Source organism: Rattus rattus, chromosome 14 (assembly GCF_011064425.1).
Source record: "Rattus rattus isolate New Zealand chromosome 14, Rrattus_CSIRO_v1, whole genome shotgun sequence".
NCBI lineage: Eukaryota > Metazoa > Chordata > Mammalia > Rodentia > Muridae > Rattus > Rattus rattus.
The window spans coordinates 51958038-51976275 of record NC_046167.1 but is presented as its reverse complement, the minus strand read 5'-3'; positions in this window follow the sequence as shown (position 1 = coordinate 51976275).

The following is an 18238-nucleotide window of genomic DNA, read 5'->3' as shown; positions in this document are numbered from 1 at the left end:
TTATAGGAAGATTTTTAAAGAACCAATGAGTTCATGATGATATCACTACTCATCAGGGAAAACTCAAAACCATAATAAGTAACCACACCACATTGATTGGATAAAATAAGAAAAGAAAAACCATGCACATGGAGAGACTGAAACTCACACTTTGCTGGTAGGGATATACAGGTGCACAGATGCCTTCACTCATTTGTACTTCTTCAAACTGTGAAATGTGGAGTTGTCGTATGACAAATAAATTCCTTCAGCTACACCTTAGGTAACTCCAAGAGACATATGTCTGTACACAAAATGATACATAAATGCCCATAGTAAAAATTAATAGTAGAAAAAAGATAGAAACAATCTAATGCTGACCAATTGAGTAGAAACTCATTTTAGGTAATATTATTATTAATATCTTTACTCAGGCAAAGAGTAATGCTGACAAATGCTGTCCTGAGATAGCAAAGAAAGACCAAGAATGGTAAAAAGATTTGGGGAAAGGATGAAGCACCTCAACCCTGGGTCTGACTAAGACTCTTGCCATCCCAGTTACCACTTTCTGTGAAGGTTGCTGGCATGCACACGGTAGTCATTCTATGCAAGGACATTTCCAAAAGAACAATAAAACCACAATCATGCTTACAGCCTAAGCAGCTCCTTTTCAGATGTAAACATGCAAATTTCTAGGAATCTTACAAGAAAATCCATTTATAGTAAAAGAGATGCCTTTACCAGCCTTCTAATCCATACTTTATCATTCCGGATTATAATACCTATGTAAGGTACCACTGAAGTCACATTTATTTAGTAAAAACAAGGAAGAGAGTTTTGGCATAGGGGGCAGCTGCTGTAGCCCCATGAAACAGAAATGTAAAGCAGCAAAAATAAGGAAAATTTTGACTCTAAAAAATTCTGCAACTGGGAGAAGAATGAGGTTCCATGCCACCAAGCAGGAAGAACACTGAATATGATCATAACTTCCTTAAGGGAGATGAAGTCCATGGAGAGGAGTATGGCAGAGGGAGCTGTGCCCTGTAGAGTAAGCACTGCTCTAAAGGACAGGCCCATGTTATAACAGACTACATAGAGATAAATAAAATCGGGGGGCAGGTGGTGGAATAAAGGACAGAGCTTCCCATCCAAAAAGAGAAAATAACATGGCCTGTCTTTGGAAAATGAAGAGGAAGATGGCAGGGAGGTCTTTGGAGGGAGCAGGGGTGGGGAAGGAGAAGCAGCGCAGAAAGGAGAGACAGTGTGTCAGAAGATACAAGGACAAAAGGGAAGATAACAATGGGCAGCTTCTTCAGTGATGTGGGACCCAAGTGAACAGTGGCACCAAGTATATGAGTTAAGACAGTAGATGGTCAGACTGGCTATTGGTCAAAACAGAGGAAATAAGAGGAACCTAAAGGGAAAGGAGGTTAAAATCCCCTTTTGCTGGTGGAGGACAGATGGGAACAGAGGAAGCAGATGCTTCAGGTAAAGGAAGTCAAACCTTCCCTCAGGCAAGATGAGCAAGAAAGCCACAGACTAACAGCCCTGCAGCTGTACTCACTTCCTGCTGTGTCAGGGGTTAGAGGACAAGGGGTGTGAGCAGCCTCTTCGGGAAACATAGAGCTGGGCAGCAGATTCTAAGCACCCTGGAGATTGGGAAAAGTCGCCCATTCATAAGCCACAGGAGAGCACTGGGGTGGAAAGCTTTATCTAGACTGAGTGCAGCACAGACAGTCTGAAGTTGAGTGAGTACTCAGGTTCGGCAAAGCCAAACATTGATACTCTCCAGCAGAACTAGATGAATGACACTGTAGACCGAGTCAGTCTTTCCTGTGTCTGAGAAGTCTTCCTAATGTTCCTGTTCCCCAGCAAGGCTTCCTTGTATGGGAAGTTCTGATTATGTGTCTTGTCTTCATTTAGTTTCATTCTTTGTAGTTTTAGAAGCTTGTCCTTAAATAATGAATCAAATAATACTGCGTTTCTGTTAACTATAAAGAACGAGGGTTTTTGGCATCTTTGTAAGATGTAATTTTGGAGAGCCAGCAAACCCACACATGTAGCTATTGCTGAGACACTGAAGCCATGCTTTCCTTTAGAGTCCTACATGTGTAGGTCTTTTTCTCCTTTTCTTCCCTTGATACATTACTATCTTTAATCATATTTGTGTTTGCTTCTCCATAAATCCAACTCCATTTCATACTGTCTCTTCCTGAAATTCCTTTCTGTGGCAGTGAAGATTGGTGGTTTCACCAATTGTGTTGAGAATTCTCAAAATAATCCAACCCCTGCAGATAGAATTGTGTGGCAAGTCTGTTGCCTATGCCCCAGTCACTGCCACCTTGAACACTTAAGGCTAACCCGAAGAAACATCAGGTTAGTAATAGAAGACCACACACATGACCACATGTTCTGTTTACAAGAAATGCTCATGACTGAGGAAAGGCGTAAAATGGATTACTGTTGAGGAAAGGAAGGTAGGTATAAAGAAATGGACTTTGGGGGCTGGGGATTTAGCTCAGGGAGGCGCTTACCTAGGAAGCGCAAGGCCCTGGGTTCAGTCCCCAGCTCCGAAAAAAAGAACCAAAAAAAAAAAAAAAAAAAGAAATGGACTTTGATACTGGGAACCTCCACATTCCCCTACCCCAACCAACACCCCAAAGTCAGAGTACTATTATAATCCAGTAAACATTCTCCCTTGGAACACAGCAAAAGATCCTGCTATTTTCCCTTCTCTAATGGACTACTTTTCCCCAAACCCTACCAATCCTCTTCTTGCAGAGGCCAGAGCTAAAGGTCTGTCTCACTGTAGATGACCAGAGGCACTAAACAGGAAGTCCCCGTCCTGAAGTGAATGAATAAAAGGGTCAGCTGAATCTGGAAGGCTTCTCTGTTAAGCTATAGGTGATATCCAGGCTCTGAAAGCTACCCTGAGCAGCTGGTACTCTGGTAGGTTAGGGCCTGACTCAGGCTGGAGCTGTGGGACCCACAGAGGTTAGTTTTACCCAGGACTGCAGAATTCGGGAAAGAGACAGCTGGGAGGTAATATATGATGGGCATTTAAAGTAGGAGCCTCCTCTAAGGGGCCCAGCTGGGCAATGGAAGCAAGGTTGATCCTACGGCTTGGGATATAGGCAATGTTGGCTTCTCCTCAATTCAGGTCTAGGGGTTGCAAGGAGTTAGTAGCCTTCATGCTTCCTCTCAGTGCCTACAATTGACAGATAAGTTGACTGCCTTAGCCTTCTCCCCCATATTTTACAAAAATATTCTCTCTTTTCTAAGCCATTTAAACATCTGGGGCTTCTAATCTAAATTGGAGCATTGCTCATTCCCATTTATAAAAGAATTCACTCCATTTTGACAGTAATTATGTCTTCTATTTATCTGAGTAATCAAGTACCCCCTTTATCTGAGTATGTTTCCAGGTGCTTACTATTAGGGTGACAGCCATCTCCTTACCTTCACAGAGCTCCAGAGTATTGAGGATGGTAGACAGCAATCAGTTAGAGAAAGATCACACTTAAGAGTGGTGAGCAGACCTGGGATGGGACAGCTGTCCTAGGATAGGACAGCAGAGGCCCTGAGGCTGTCCCGTCCCAATGAAGTTGGAAAGAAGAGTAGTGTGAACTCAGTGACAGGGATGTGGTAGATGGTCTTTTAGGTGGAATAGACAGCACTTCAATGACACAGAAGCAACTTTGAAGTGACATAAGGATGGGTAGATTTGCAGGAGGATGGGCCAGCTGGATCAGATGAAAGAACCAACCAGAGAGTAAGTGCTGAGCTAAGGCAGCCCCACCTTTCCTCCAGAGCCCTGGGAGACTTAAGGGGAGCAGCCAGAGGATCTAAGTCCACCCTCAGAATGTTGTGGCCCCATCTGAGGAGTGATAAGAAACATGGGATGGGGTGTTCTAAGGCTCCTTAGGCTTTTGATCTGCATTTTCCACTTTGGAAAGCACTCTGAAACACACTTCCAGTGTCCAAAGGTCACATGACAATGAGAACACAGCCTTGGGATGCACAGGGTCTCAGAATTGGCTGAAGGTGTTATGAGCAGTCAGTTGGTCTAGGGCAAGCTTTCCATTCTTGTGGGAGGGGAAGGATGCCCAAGAGAAAATCAGTCTGTGTGGTTGCAGAAGATACAAGGTTTCCTGAGCAACCACTGCAGGGGAATGCTCCCAACTGCACAACAGAATAGATAGCATCACCTGTCTTTGGGGGACTTTCACCATTTGTGTCTTACTTGTCAAAACTACAAATGGAGAAGGCATTGTCTAATTCACACCCTGGTATATCAGTAGGATTCTTCACAGGCTGAGTCCAGTTGATGAAGCCAGGCTAAAGGCCATAGATGCTCCTGGTTCTTTTCTTCCTTGCTTCCTCTTCTCTTTCTTTTTCTCTTTATCCAAACTTCAACATCCTTCAGAAGATATGTATGTGTCTGTATGAAAGGAAACTAGAGCCAGCCTCTATCTACTGTGTTCTGTGTTTGTGTTCCTGGTAATCTTTCCTTTTTCCTGTAGAGATGAGACCTAGTTTGGTCTGCTGCCATGGCCACACTTAGGTGATAATTTTAAAGCTGTAAAGACTGTGACCTAGAATGAATTTTTGAAATTAGTTTTAAAATACTTATTATCTTTGAAATATCATCAAGATGTAGAGTTCCAGATTACCCTGCCTCAGAACAAGGAACCTTCAGCTCTGTGTTGCGTTCCATATCTCCTTTTCCTCCAGACTCTGCATCATGAATACTCTATCTGAGGCAAAAGGCACCTTTGCCATCCATCTTTTGAAGATGTTATGTCAAAGCAACCCTTCAGAAAATGTATGTTACTCTCCTGTGAGCATCTCCTCTGCTCTAGCTCTGGTCCTCTTGGGGGCAAAGGGTCAGAACGAAGTCCAGATATCTCAGGTAAGTCCTCTGTCATATGCACACCCGTGTCACATGCATAAGAACTGCTGAGAAGGGACAATGGGAATATACATACACTGTTTCATTGGTCAAGGGCCGAAGAAAAAAGACATGGTCTCCTCTAGTAAGACTTGTTTAAGGGCAATGAGATTTCCAGAGTAATAACTTGGGGGAAATCTCAATATTTTGCCTAGAATTCATTTACCAGTGGGACATAAATAATTTTGTGCTGGATCTTGTGCCTATGCAGCTCTTTCAAGAATACGAATTAAGGGCCAGATAGCAAACTCATGGTTCTGAGTTAATTATGAAGGGGTGTTTTTGAGATATTCCAATCAGAAAGAGGGAGAGTAGTTAAAGAGCAACAGTTCAGTTACACTTTACCTAGATAGTGTTTAAAAGCACCAGAAGTCCACAGAATATGGCATTTATGACCATTTACTTATTAAAAACCATTTGTCTAGCAATATGTCTCTTCCTGACAGTATCACCGGAACATTTCAGAGAGGATGTTGAACATCATGACCTTCAAGTTGTTTTCCTGGCAAGGCATCCAGTGGGCAGGAGTTGCCCTAATTCATCCACAGGAAAAAAAAAATACTACTTATGAAAGGACACAAGGCACAGGATAGTTGACAGCATAGTTCTGCCAAGCTATTCTTCATGACAATTCCTGTTACACTTAAGAACTGTCAGAGGCTCTGGGCCAGTGGGCCAGAGATAATTGTTCCAATGTTTTGAGCAATAGAGGACTGTTGGTTAGACAGCTGTCTCTACAGTTTGCTTTAGCTTTGGAAGCTATGTTAGTGCTTCCTATATTTTTTGGGTAATATTTAAGTGGCTCTCATCTGAGAGCAGGACTGAAGGGTGGTAGTTTCATAGCCAGCCAAGTTGTTTAGCATCGACAGAGATGATATAGATTTGAGAGGATGGTTTTCAGATGGTATATAAGCTAAAACCAGGACATAACTCAGATGTAGAATAGTAAGCCTTTCAACTTAGGATAGATGGTAGAGCACTTTAGCTAAATTGACAAGTTGATGGACTAAATGTCATTTGTACCTCATACCATGTAATTTACTTGTCATGATTTTATTCAATTTATATCTGGGAGAAGAGGTTTGTTAATATATATATGTATATATATATATATTACACAATGAAGATGTAGAGGCAGGATTTCTGGGTCCCAGAAAGGAAGAGTAGGACTGAGGAACAGAGAAGACAGACAGCATGTAGACTGAAGAGGGGAGGGGGAAGAGGCTGTTACACATTGTGGTAGTGGCAGACTCCCCCACAAGAAAAATTCCAACACAGGATACCTGATGAGCTTAGGACAATGCATTCTGTACCCAGCCATTGTGTCATCTAGGTGATTTTAAATAGTAAGATTGTCTGGTGTTTTCCATCAGTGATGACTCAGGTGGGCAAGAGAGAGTGCACAGACACTGCTTCAGGACTGTTTCAACTAAGGTGGTGGGGGGGTCAGTAGACTGCAAGCAATAGCTCCAGGCCTTCTCAGGAGGGTAGGTTGCCCAGCCAATTAGCAAAGGCAGCCAGAGGAGTGGGTGGTCTCAGGAAAACAGCAGCTGGCATGGCAGCAGCTCTTCTTGGACCATAGCCATGATCTCGGGAACACATTACCTAGGCATGGCATGACTGCAGGCAAGCAACTGTTAGTGTCAAAGCCTAGCGGAAGGAAGCATGGTCCTTAAAACTACACACAACGATACCTGGTGACACAGGCCTTTAACTACAACTAAGCAGACTGAGATAGGAGGACCCCACATCCAAGTCTAGCCTGGGAAAAGTAGTTTCAAATTGTAAAAAAAAAAAAATTTAAGGGGGAGGAAGGATGTTGTTAGGGTCACAGCTTAGGTTCCATCCCAAATACTGTAAGGTAAGAAAAAAAAGGTGTTGAAATTCTTTGAAGGAGAGTTGGCAGAGATCTAGCTTATTTTTAGAGCAACAGATCTGGTAATTATTCAATGGCGAGGAAGGAGAATTCTTGCTCTCTATTTGTTCAACCTTGCTTGCATCAGCCACCATACTGACGTGGGTAAATGTGTAGCTAGTCCACATGCTGACTGGGCATCGGGCTGATGACTTTTAACCAGCATCCTGAGCATTCTAGGGGATGAGGAAAGAGTTCCTCACCTCAGAGGGTTCCAAGGACAGGCAGGAGCCATTTGCCTGAGGAAAAACCTTCAGCACGCAGCTGCACAGTGGGAAGTCATCACTGCTGCTCTCTGGCTTGCCAGGACTTTCTTTCTCATGAAGGTCCTTTGATGTGTAAGCGCTCATTCTCATCATTTCCGAAGGCAGTCCACGAGGACACGAAGACAAATAGAGGTATTCATCATTAGTCCTCACAGTCTTTCTAGGTTTAGGTTCACTCATAACCACTTATACAGAGCATGTGTGTGTGTGTGTGTGTGTGTGTGTGTGTGTGTGTGTGTGTGTGTGTGTGTGTGTGTGTGTACATGAACTTGTGTATCTCTTTGTGTGAGGGGGGGTTGGTAGGAGTCAGTGCTGGATGTCTTACTCGCATCTGTTCCTCCCAGTGCTGGGATGACCGCCATGCACCACTGGGCACATCATCTTTGTTTAGTGAGACTATATATCAGATCCTCATGCACTTACCTTCTGAGTCATACCTTTACCTCAACAATTCCTTTTGCAACAAAATGTTTCATCACTGACAACACTTTTCATCTTTTTCTTCCCAGGTACTCAGTTTGAACAAAGAGAAGGACATCCATCGGGGCTTCTAGTTGCTTCTCAGGAAGCTGAACAAGCCAGATAGAAACAACTCCCTGAGAATAGCAAATAGTCTCTTTGTAGACAAAAGTTGTGAGGTCCTGCCTGTAAGTTTTAACAACAGAATGATAGCAATTGCATTCAAATTTGTTGTTTTATATCATGAAAGACAGACCCTAGAGAATGGAATAAAACTACACTTCAAGTTCTACTTGCCGTGAGGGTACACATCTGTAATACCTGTGCTGAGAAGGCTGCGATAGGAGCGTCACAAGTTCTAACACAGCCTAGGCTACATTGTGGGACTTACTTAAATAATCTTCTCCCCACCACCAAAAATCACAATTCTATAATAATACCTTGTACTATTTCATATCAGACTATATATAATGTATATTTATCCATGAATGGATATTCCCCATTGAAAAGGCCTAGTACATGAAGAAGTTTGTTGTTTAAGGTGCTATCTACACTCATCTTAGTTTTCTTTTCTTTTCTTTTTTTTCTTTATTAACTTGAATATTTCTTATTTACATTTCAATTGTTATTCCCTTTCCTGGTTTCTGGGCCAACATCCCCCTAACCCCTCCCCCTCCCCTTCTATATGGGCTTCCCCTCCCCATTCTCCCCCCATTACCACCCTCCCCCCAACAATCACGTTCACTGGGGGTTCAGTCTTGGCAGGACCAAGGGCTTCCCCTTCCACTGGTGCTCTTACTAGGCTATTCATTGCTACCTATGAGGTTGGAGCCCAGGGTCAGTCCATGTATAGTCTTTGGGTAGTGGCTTAGTCCCTGGAAGGTGTGGTTGGTTGGCATCGTTGTTCATATGGGGTCTTGAGGCCCTTCAAGCTCTTCCAGTCCTTTCTCTGATTCCTTCAATGGGGGTCCCTTTCTCAGTTCAGTGGATTGCTGCTGGCATTCGCTTATGTATTTGCTGTATTCTGGCTGTTTCTCTCAGGAGAGATCTACATCCGGTTCCTGTCGGCCTGCACTTCTTTGCTTCATCCATCTTGTCTAATTGGATGGCTGTATATGTATGGGCCACATGTGGGGCAGGCTCTGAATGGGTTTTCCTTCTGCCTCTGTTTTAATCTTTGCCTCCCTATTCCCTGCCAAGGGTATTCTTGTTCCCCTTTTAAAGAAGGAGTAAAGCATTCGCATTTTGATCATCCGTCTTGAGTTTCATGTGTTCTGTGCATCTAGGGCAATTCAAGCATTTGGGCTAATAGCCACTTATCAATGAGTGCATACCATGTGTGTTTTTCTGTGATTGGGTTACCTCACTCAGGATGATATTTTCCAGTTCCCTCCATTTGCCTATGAATTTCATAAAGTCATTTTTTGATAGCTGAGTAATATTCCATTGTGAAGATGTACGACATTTTCTGTATCCAATTTTTGTTGAAGGGCCTCTGGGTTCTTTCCAGCTTCCGGCTATTATAAATAAGGCTGCAATGAGCGTGTGTCTTTGTTATATGTTGGGGAATTCTTTGGGTATATGCCCAAAAGAGGTATAACTGGGTCCTCAGGTAGTTCAATGTCCAATTTTTGGGGGAACCTCCATACTGATTTCCAGAATGGTTGTACCAGTCTGCAATCCCACCAACAATGGAGGAGTGTTCCTCTTTCTCCACATCCTCGCCAGCATTTGCTGTCACCTGAGATTTTGATCTTAGCCATTCTCACTGGTGTGAGGTGAAATCTCAGGGTTATTTTGATTTGCATTTCCCTTATGACTGAAGATGTTGAATATTTCTTTAGAGTTTCTCAGCCATTCGGCATTCCTCAGCTGTGAATTCTTTGTTTAGCTCTGAACCCCATTTTTAATAAGGTTATTTGTCTTCCTGCGGTCTAACTTCTTGAGTTCTTTGTATATTTAGGATATAAGCATTCTATCAGTTGTAGGATTGGGGTTGGGGATATAGCTCAGTGGTAGAGCGCTTGCCTAGGAAGCGCAAGGCCCTGGGTTCGGTCCCCAGCTCTGAAAAATAGAAAGGAAAAAAAAAAAGATTAGTTGTATGATTGGTAAAGATCTTTTCCCAATCTGTTGGTTGCCATTTTGTCCTAACCACAGTGTCTTTTGCCTTACAGAAGCTTTGCAGTTTTATGAGATCCCATTTGTCAATTCTTGATCTTGGAGCATAAGCCATTGGTGTTTTGTTCAGGAAATTTTCTTTAGTGCCCATATGTTCGAGATGCTTCCCCACTTTTTCTTCTATTAGTTTGAGTGTATCTGGTTTGATGTGGAGGTCGTTGATCCACTTGGACTTAAACTTTGTACAGGGTGATAAGCATGGATCTATCTGCATTCTTCTACATGTGAACCTCCAGTTGAACCAGCACCATTTGCTGAAAATGCTATCATTTTCCCATTTGATGGTTTTGGCTTCTTTGTCAAAAATCAAGTGCCCATAGGTGTGTGGGTTCATTTCTGGGTCTTCAATTCTATTCCATTGGTCTATCTGTCTGTCTCTGTACCAATACCATGCAGTTTTTATCATTATTGCTCTGTAATACTGCTTGAGTTCAGTGATAGTGATTCCCCCGGAAGTCCTTTTATTGTTGAGGATAGTTTTAGCTATCCTGGGTTTTTTGTTATTCCAGATGAATTTGCAAATTGTTCTGTCTAACTCTCTAAAGAATTGGATTGGTATTTTGATGGGGATTGCATTGAATCTGTAGATCGCTTTTGGTAAAATGACCATTTTTACTATATTAAATCTGCCAATCCATGAACACGGGAGATCTTTCCATCTTCTGAGATCTTCTTCAATTTCTTTCTTCAGAGGCTTGAAGTTCTTATCATACAGATCTTTCACTTGCTTGGTTAAAGTCACACCAAGGTATTTTATATTATTTGGGACTATTATGAAGGGTGTCATTTCCCTAATTTCTTTCTCGGTTTGTTTCTCTTTTGTGTAGAGGAAGGCTACTGATTTATTTGAGTTAATTTTATACCCAGCCACTTTGCTGAAGTTGTTTATCAGGTTTAGTAGTTCTCTGGTGGAACTTTTGGGATCATTTAAATATACTATCATATCATCTGCAAATAGTGATATTTTGACTTCTTCTTTTCCAATCTGTATCCCCTTGATCTCCTTTTGTCGTCTGATTGCTCTGGCTAGAACTTCAAGAACTATATTGAATAAGTAGGGAGAGAATGGGCAGCCTTGTCTAGTCCCTGATTTTAATGGGATTGCTTCAAGTTTCTCTCCATTTAGTTTAATGTTAGTGACTGGTTTGCTGTATATGGCTTTTACTATGTTTAGGTATGAGCCTTGAATTCGTATTCTTTCCAGGACTTTTATCATGAAGGGGTGTTGAATTTTGTCAAATGCTTTCTCAGCATCTAATGAAATGATCATGTGGTTTAGTTCTTTCAGTTTGTTTATATAATGGATCACGTTGATGGTTTTCTGTATATTAAACCATCCCTGCATGCCTGGGATGAAGCCTACTTGATCATGGTGGATGATTGTTTTGATGTGCTCTTGGATTCGGTTTGCCAGAATTTTATTGAGTATTTTTGTGTCGATATTCATAAGGAAATTGGTCTAAAAGTTCTCTTTTTGTTTGTTGGGTCTTTGTGTGGTTTAGGTATAAAGTAATTGTGGCTTCATAGAAGGAATTGGTAGTGCTCCATCTGTTTCAATTTTGTGGAATAGTTTGGATAGTATTGGTATGAGGTCTTCTATGAAGGTCTGATAGAATTCTGCACTAAATCCGTCTGGACCTGGGCTCTTTTTGGTTGGGAGACCTTTAATGACTGCTTCTATTTCTTTAGGGCTTATGGGGTTGTTTAACTGGTTTATCTGTTCCTGATTTAACTTCGGTACCTGGTATCTGTCTAGGAAATTGTCCATTTCCTACAGATTTTCAACTTTTGTTGAATATAGGCTTTTGTAGTAGGATCTGATGATTTTTTGAATTTCCTCTGATTCTGTAGTTATGTCTCCCTTTTTATTTCTGATTTTGTTAATTTGGACACAGTCACTGTGTCCTCTCATTAGTCTCGCTAAGGGTTTATCTATCTTGTTGATTTTCTCAAAGAACCAACTTTTGGTTCTGTTGATTCTTTCTATGGTCCTTTTTGTTTCTACTTGGTTGATTTCAGCTCTGAGTTTGATTATTTCCTGCCTTCTACTCCTCCTGGGTGTATTTGCTTCTTTTTGTTCTAGAGCTCTTAGGTGTGCTGTCAAGCTGCTGATATATGCTCTTTCCTGTTTCTTTATGCAGGCACTCAGAGCTATGAGTTTTCCTCTTAGCACAGCTTTCATTGTGTCCCATAAGTTTGGGTATGTTGTACCTTCATTTTCATCAAATTCTAAGAAGTCTTTAATTTCTTTCTTTATTTCTTCCTTGACCAGGTTATCATTGAGTAGAGCATTGTTCAACTTCCATGTATATGTGGGCGTTCTTCCCTTATTGTTATTGAAGACCAGCTTTAGCCCGTGGTGGTCTGATAGGATGCATGAGATTATTTCTATCTTTCTGTATGTGTTGAGGCCTGTTTTATGACCAATTATATGACTAAGTCCTCAGGGTCACTAATGTTTGGAGCCTATGTGATAATAGGGCATGTTATTATTATTTTTATCATCATTATCATTATTTTCATAAAGGAAAATATTTATTTGAGGCTGGATTACATTTTAGGACTTTAATCCATTATCATCAAGATGAGAAACATAGCAGCATGCAGGTAGACATGATATTGGAGAAAGAGTTGAAAATTCTGTATCTTGAATCTCAAGAGAACTAAAAATATTTTTCTGCACCAAAACAGGTGCACAAAGTTTAGGGCAGCATTGTTCATTAATGAACAAAGCATGGAGACCCAGTGAATGCCTAAAATGAAATTGCTTGGCTCCATGGAATCTCCCTCTGAAGACCTCTTAGATCAGTTTCCTCTTCTTGGAATAAGATCTGTTTAAATAGAGTATATACATGTTCATCTAAATAAATGGAATGTTGCCATTTACCTTTTAGATTTAAACTTAAAAATTATATCATGCTAAGTAGAAATTTTTACCAGGTTATTGGCCTATAAGAAAGTAGAGGAACTCCAAGAAAATAATATTTACAACTCTATCTAGCAACTTAAATAGCAATAACCCCGCTGTACATCAGCAAATACCAGTATGTACATGGCTGGGTTGAAGGGAGAGGGCTGCCAGGCCTAAAAGTCACTATGTGAGGTCTACTGGTAACATGGGGCATCAGAGAGCTAGACTAAGATAATGACATGGTAAATGGGGAAAGACTTTCCCAATGTTTAAAGGGCATAAAGGAAACAGTATGTTATAATGACATTTAGTAAGACATTGTTAGTATTTTGTCTAAGCTCCGCCCCACTGTTGCCTAGCAACAGTCAGGTACTTCTGACTCACTATAAAAGGGGTTACTTGCCCTCTCCTCTCTCTCTTGCTCTTGCCTTTAAAAAAAATTGGATACTTTTTTCTTTATTTACATTTCAAATGTTATCCCCTTTCCCAGTTTCCCATCCATAAATCCTCTATCCCATTGCACCTCCTCTTTCTTCTGTGAGGGTTTTCCCCACTGTCTTAGTAAGGTCTTATTGTTGTGAACAGACACCATGACCAATATAAGTTTTATAAAGGATGATATTTAATTGGGATGGGCTTACAGGTTCAGAGGTTCAGTCCATTATCATCAAGGTGGGAGCTTGGCATTATCGCAGCATCCAGGCAGGCAAGGTGCAAGAGGAGCTGAGTTCTACATCTTCACCCAGAAGAAGCCAGGAACAGACTTCCTCAGGCAGCTAGGAGGAGGGTTTCCAAGACAACCCTCACAATGACACACTTCCTCCAACAAGGCCACAACTTCTAATAGTGCCTTTCCTTGGGACAAGCATATGCAAACCATCACACAAAGCCATCCATTCCCGCCTCCCTTCCCTGATATTCCCCTTAGCATGACCAAGGGCTTCTCCCATTGGTGCCCAACAAGGCCATCCTCTGATATATATGGGGATGGAGCTATGGGTCTGTCCACATGTACTCTTTGGATGGTGGTTTAGTCCCTGGGAGATTTGGTTGGTTGGTATTGTTGTTCTTATTCAGTTGCAAACCCCTTCAGCTCCTTCAATCCTTTCTCTAACTCCTCTAATGGAAACCCCATTTTCAGTTCAATGGTTGGTTGTGAGAGTCTACCTCTGTATTTGGCAAAGCCTCTCAAGAGACAGCTATATCAGGTTCCTGTCAGCATGTGCTTCTTGGCATCGGCAACAGTGTTTGGATTTTGTGGCTGTATGTATATGGGCTGGATCCCCAGGTTGGGCAGTGACTGAATGACCTTTCCTTCAGTCTCTACTCCAAACTTTGTTTCTGTATCTGCTCCTATGAATACTTTTGTTCCCCCTTCTAATAAGGACTGAAGCATCTGCACTTTGGTCATCCTTCTTCATGAGCTTCATGTGGTCTGTGGATTGTATCTTGGGTAATTGGAGCTTTTGAGTTAATATCTGCTTATCAGTGAGTGCATACCATGTGTGGGTTTTTGTGATTGGGTTACCTCACTCAGGATGATATTTTCTAGTTCTATCCATTTGCCTATAAATTTCATAAAGTTATTATTTTTTAATAGCTGAGTAGTACTCCATTGTGTAAATGTACCACATTTTCTGTATCCATGCCTTTGTCGAGGGACATCTGGGTTCTTTCTAGCTTCTGGCTATTATAAATATGGCTGCTATGAATATAATGAAGCATGTAGGATATGGTTTTTTTTTTATGTGAGGAGTGTAGCACGTGTTCTAGGCCAGGAATCTGGCAGGAAACGGGAAGTCACCTAAGTCTCAGGTCCATGCCCACCAAGTGTCCAGTTCTCAACCTGCTCTACCTTATCAGGCTTCCTAGCATGGTTTTGCCATCCAACAGCTTCCAGAAGATTTAATTCCAGGACATATCCCATGATGTCACCACTGAAGTCCACAAAAGGACAGTGACTTGGATGATCTCTATAACCACATTTACTGTAGCAGCAAATAATGAATCCAGGCGTTAGTCTCACACAGTAAATAAAGAAATCATGCTGTCCACTGAATACTGACCTGGGAGCTAATGAGTTGTACTAGAGAGTTTCATATCAACTTGAAACAGCTAAAGTCACTAAAGAGGAAGAAGCCTCAACTGAGAAATACCTCCACAGCCTGTAATGCATTTTCTTCATTAGTGATTGATGTGAGAAACCCCAGTGCTTTGTGTGTGGAACAACCACAAATATGTTTGTAAGGAAGCAGACTGAACAAGCCAGGAAAAGCAAGCCAGTAAGCAACACTCCTCTGTGGCCTCTGCATCAGCTCCTGCCTCCAGGTCCCTGCCCTGTTTGAGGTCCTCTCCTGTCTTCCTTTGATGATGAACATTGATGTAAATGTATAACCCATCATGCTTTGTTCATTGTATTTTATCACAGCAATAGAAACCCTAACTAGACATAAGTCAACTCTCAGATACTTCCAGTCTTGTAGATAGATGGTGCCTCATTTTCAAAAGAGACAAAATGAAGCATACTTTCTATTAGTCTGGTTCCTACTACTGTAAAAAATGCTGAATTTTCACAATATCCTGCTTATTATATAATCCTGGACAACCCACCTAAGAGTATCACTGTCCGTAGAATCAAGGCTGTCTCATTATCTCAACCCACAGGAAGCAGGGTCCTGAACAGTGAGTGTCAAGTGATGAGAAATAAAGAGGAAGAATAAAACAGACACAAGCCACAACTGGAAACATGAGGTCTTGTATATGCTGAAACCTGATGCCCTGAAATTATACTGAGCACAGTATAATGTGTGTGTGTGTGTGTGTGTGTGTGTGTGTGTCTACATGTGGCTACCTGTGTGTGTTCATATATATATATAACTTGCTGTCAGAAGACAGCAAAAAAATAAATCATAAATCCTACAAGGCTCTTACTTCATCCCTAGACCAACCTTTTCAAGTATGCTCCTCAGTGAGTGCACAGAAGAACACATTCCTTCCATCAGAGTCTCTGAGTAACTCTTGGGTTGATTTGCCTAACCACATCCAATAACAAAAATTAATCTAAAACATGTGCCTTAGTGTTATATATGGGCCAATATAACAGAGGCCTTCTCAACTGAAGTTCCTCCTCCTACCGTTAGTGTAACAGAAGGCCCTGTTTTGTATCAAATTGATAAGAAATATAAATACATCAGAGAAATAATTCCACCAAGTCTGGCTTGGTGGGGTTACTTCCAGGAATGTAAGTGACTCAGACAGCTGCTCTCTTGAAAAGCCCACTCAAGTCCCATGGCCACTCATTAAGGTGGCATCGGCAGAGCAACTTGAGGACAGGACCACTTAAGTGTCCCCTCCCTTAGCCATTTCTCACTGTCATAGAGCCTTAATGAGGGCATTCTTGAGCCTTGGAACCTCCTTAAGAGAACTTTTACCTTCCTCCTGCTGTCCTCTGCTCACCCCACCCATCCAAGAGGGAATTTTTCAAACGGAAGGAAATGGCCACACTCAGAGGAAATGGCACAGCTGTCTGAATATCTCACATACATATACAAAATAATAGCGAACTCTTCTGAGAGCAGATGGCCAAGCAGCTTCCCTAAGAGCTGCTGTAGTGCTAAAACCCACTGCTCTACTCATCCTTCCACCGTGAGGGAGGAAAGAAATAGGATGGCTTCCCCAACCATCATGCAAGGTCCTCTTTATCTCAACTTTGGGAAACAAAAGTCCTCCCCATGCACCATGAATATGCTTTGTTAATGTTTAATGAGACTCTTCCATAGAGTGCATATCTCCAGAACAGATAAATACCTCACCTATTTTGGCCTGACTTAACATAGTATTCCAGTTGTATTAGGTATGCAGATGCCCTGCAGTGGGAAGCCATGTAATGGGAGTGTCTTTGGATATACAGAGGATGCATCTGGAAAAGTGTGGAGTGTTGAGGCAGGCTAGGGTAATAGTATGGCTTCAAGTGTGTAAACACAGCAATGACTTGGAGCTGACCAACCTCTTCCTGCCTCTCTGACATCAGATGGCCTCAGGGAGCTTCCAGTTGCACTGATGTCCTTCTTGGTAAGTATAACCTGGAGGTTTCCTCAGGTCCATCACTTTCCTTCAGAGTCTCTCATTGATAGAAAAGTCTACTTATCAGCTGTCCCCTTTCCCATGTCTTATACTATTTCTTTTTAGTATTACCAAGTCCCAGAGACTGGCTAACTTATGAACAACGGGAGTTACCCTTCATGATCCTAGAGGGTGAGAAGTACAAGAGTATGGCACCAACTTCTGATGTTGTCTTTTTTTTTTTTTTTTTTTGGTTTCCCCACATGGCAGAGGAAAGCATCTGAGAGAGAGTAGACTAGACTTGTGAGCTTTGATCTCTCATCACTGTCTTTTTCTTCTTATAGTGCCATGGGTCACCCAACCCTCTGATCTCATCTAATCTTAGTCACCTCTCAGAGGCCTCATCTCCAAATAAATCAATATATTTGTTTATACTTACATTTTTGGCACATGAAATCAGGATATGATCTACCTGACACCACATTCCATGAGAGCCTGTGCTTGCGCAACAGTAACCACATTGTTCTTATCAGAGAGTCACTTTTGGAGCACAGCTGAGGCACATGTCACTCCATTGACGCTGAAACTGGACTCTATGTCTCTTTCTAGTTGTGACACATGGCTTTGCTCTGAATCTTCCAAAGCAAGGTCACCTCTCTGTTAAATCATGAAGGATCCAGTAGAACAAAGGAGAAAATTTTACCCAAACATATTCCACTAAATTGGAAAATGAAAAAGATATCAATGAATTTCAAGATACATACACTCTAACAAAGTTAAGTCAAAATGATATAAATAACTCAAACACATCCTTATAAATGATGTGTAGAGCTTTGGGAGAGAATCTGGGTTCAAACCCTAGCAGTGAGGTTAGCCAGTCAATTTTCCATCTCCCAGTCTCTGGTTTATCAGAAAAAAAAGTTTTTTGAAATGACTAATATCCTCTTAGTTTTACGTTTTTCCATTCTTTAGCTTGTTCTGTGTCTGTGAACCCTGCCCCCTCTACCCTGCTTGCCAGAATTCAAGTGACCTCTCTACCAATGATGTCAATACTCTTAAAAAGGGGAGCAATGGAAAACATGGAGGTATTTAGAACATGCCATCTTCAAAGGGAATGCTGTCTGTTTCAAAAGAAAAACACACCTGTCTTTAATACAAGTTGGGACATTGAGACGAAAGACTTACAGAGCATTTCTACAATGGGAAATGCAGACCTTTGAGAGCAAGAGTCCTCCTCAGCCCAGCTCTACTTCATTCAGGAACTCAGGTACCAGACAATCAACTGTCACCCAACATCAACCTGGGCAGTTGATTTGAGTGTGTTGTCTGCTGCTAGTGATGATCAAGAATGAACACACACACACACACACACACACACACACACACACACATACACACACCACACACACACACACACACACACACACACACACAGAGAGAGAGAGAGAGAGAGAGACAGAGAGAGAGACAGAGACAGAGACAGAGACAGAGACAGAAGGGAGGGACAGGGAGAGGAG